The sequence below is a fragment of the Benincasa hispida genome, chromosome 12, assembly GCF_027475165.1.
Source record: "Benincasa hispida cultivar pf3 chromosome 12, pf3_genome.v1.1, whole genome shotgun sequence".
Lineage (NCBI taxonomy): Eukaryota > Viridiplantae > Streptophyta > Magnoliopsida > Cucurbitales > Cucurbitaceae > Benincasa > Benincasa hispida.
The window spans coordinates 86014922-86017899 of NC_143489.1; the positions used below are offsets into that span (position 1 = coordinate 86014922).

The 2978-nt window shown below is 30.3% G+C and overlaps 1 pseudogene; it reads left to right on the forward strand.

Annotated features, from left to right (window-relative positions):
- Positions 1-779: 779 nt before the first annotated feature.
- On the forward strand, positions 780-1987 carry LOC150032272 (uncharacterized; annotated as a pseudogene).
- The last annotated feature ends 991 nt before the right edge of the window (positions 1988-2978 follow it).

Here is a 2978-nt window from a genome sequence, read left to right on the forward strand (position 1 = left end):
CTCTGATGACAAGAATGTTCGACATGTCAAAGAGTCAAAAGACAGAACCCATAGTAAACAATCTCATCAAACTAGATCGTCTGTTGGAGGTGTTGCACTTAGTGCATCTGAAGAAAAGAAAATTGAGAAGATGCCTAAAGAAAATTTGAAGGTAATTGTTTTTGTTGTGACTCTTAAATTTTAGTCATATTGTGCTTAACCATGCGTCATATTAGTTCTTTTAAATTTGTTACACCATGTCACTTACTATAAAATCTCTAGATAATATTGTTGCAATAGCCACAATGTTTGACGATGATGTGACATGTTCTACTCGGACCTGTTCTAAAAAAGTCGAGGCATTTCGAATTGTTTGTTGCATTTTATTGGAATTGATAGAATAACAAAAATCTATTTGACTTTTTTTGTTTCCGAAGTAACTCTAATCAACTAGCACTATTTTGATGTGATGTTATTATTTTAGATCTAAAGTACTGATAGACATCGTCGTGGGAGAAGAATTGCCAATACAAATTTCTGTGAAGGGAAAAACAAAGTCTTTAAATCAAGCGATGTGCAACTTCATAACGTGGCCTCGTGAACTTGTAATTATGGCTGACGAGGAAAAGGTATGCATCTTTTTCACTATATAAGTTTGGTTATTTATTATTTTTCGTACTTTGAATTTGTAACTTTGGTTATGGTAGGAACATTCAACAATTAAGAGCGTTGGACACTCTTCCAAATATACGGACACCAATGGCACCATCAAGCTCTTGAATGGACATGTCATACACAACATGAACGATGTAGACATGATTCATTTCAATTTGAACGAGCACGTATTTGGAAGGGACAAATTTGTTTATTTAGGCCGTGATGATATGATTCATTATTGCAGTATGGTTGAAATTAGTTATATGTGTTTATTGACATACATTGTGTAAATATTACTCATCTTGATTCACAATCTTCAGTATATTTTTTTTTTCATGTTTAAATAATAACTTTTGCTTTGTTTAGGCATCTTTGGGATGAATATGACCGTGATATTACCAATAAGTTTTTTATAATTGACCAAGCAAAAATATTGTCACATGTGAAGTCTCTAGATCTTCGATCTAGAAATTTAGCCAACCAACTAGAATTAACTAAATTGGACTAATTAGTTCTTATTCCATATAACACAGGGTAAGTAAATACAAGTTCTTTAGTTATTTTTTATTTGCATTATATGCATACTAATATTTCAAATTGTTGCTTATTATAGTTACCATTGGATATTGATTGTAATCAATCTTTAAAAAAATTGTATTTATATTTTGGACTCTATTCGAAGTAAGGTTCAAGAGGAATTTCATGGAGTTATAAATATGTAAGTGTAACTGAACTTTCTTAGCTTTTAATTCAAGTATTTATGTTTGGCCAATGTTTTCAAACTATTTAGTGGATGAAAGCATGGCAAGCCAAGCACGATCACCAACACCATCGGTCTTCTCAAAAATGGAAACCTATAAAGGTAAATTTACATTCATATTTTAACAAATTATGTTCATTCAAACATTAGAATAATTATTTTCAACTTTTTTACATGCAGTGCCCCCGTCAATTAGATTCTATAGGATGTAGGTACTATGTATAAAAGTATATACACAAAATAGTGCATAATCCTACTACTCTCATTACTAGCCTCATATGCAAATTATTTATTTTTTATATATACTAGCTTTAATTTAATAAATGATGTAAACTTATGTTGATTTTTTTTTCTTTTTGTAGTTCAATATAAAAAATGCATATACCGAAGGAGAGATTGACGTAATTCGAACACAATGGGCAAGTTTGTTAGCCGATTTGTGTAAGGATGTACTTTTTTTTTTTTTTGTCTCAATAGAATGTAAATGCTAGCTTAGAATGAATCTTGACGAGTTTTGAGTAAAATATGCAAATTTAGAATGAATCTGAAGTACTAATTCGTTGGTTTGTGGATAGACGAATTATTGTCTAACCATAATCTTTTTAGTGGAAGATTTATGTATAATTTTTTTGTTTATGGGTATTTGATGTAAGTATTCATGGAAGTACTAATTGATATTTGTGAAGGGGAGAACTGATTATTAATATTATAGAAGTGTTTGGTATTTCTAATTGTAGTTTTAGAGAGGCGGATGGTTCCATATGAGTGTTGGATATGATAATTTTAATTATTGTTCTATGGAAGTGTGTTATCGATATACAAATATTGATTAATGTGTTTATTCATATTTGATAAGTACTTATAGAATGGATTGGAAGTACTAATTGTTGTTTGTGGATAAATTTTTATAGAAGTGTGCTTCATTGCAAGTAACTTTGTATTTAGTTTTGTGCTAAAGTGTATTATTGTGTCTATTGTTATATTTTAGGTTTGGGTTATATGCATTTATAGGTGGAAGAGAAATATCGTTGGCTTGCCATGCAAAATATAACAGGTACGCATTACAATACACAATTATTTATATTTTTTTAATAAAATACGATGGTGGACATTTCCTAACCCAACACGAGACATATAATGACGTTTCTTTGACCGACATTAAAAATGGATTGGACAATTTAAAAAATGAGGCATAAAAGAACGGACAATTATTGAAAAAAATTTGTAAAATATCGACATTGAAGATGGTGTATAATGTTGATTTTCAACCGACATTAAAGACTTTTTATAACACGATTTTCAATGTCAGTTTTCAACTGACATTAGAACCTTTTAATATCAGTTTTAAACCAACATTAAATTCTGACTTGCAAAATGCTTCCCATCTTCATTTTACTCACCAGGCGTTGGGGCTAAACAAAATAACAGATTTATTAAAAGTAACACACTGACCAGAGCTACTATCATCAGCAAAAGAAAAAAAACAAGTGAGAAATGCTAGGGCAACTTTATACCCATTTAGATTCTTCTCCAAACTCCCAGTTCTAATCAATGAAGAGAAACTTTTAAAGTTGAGTTTCCA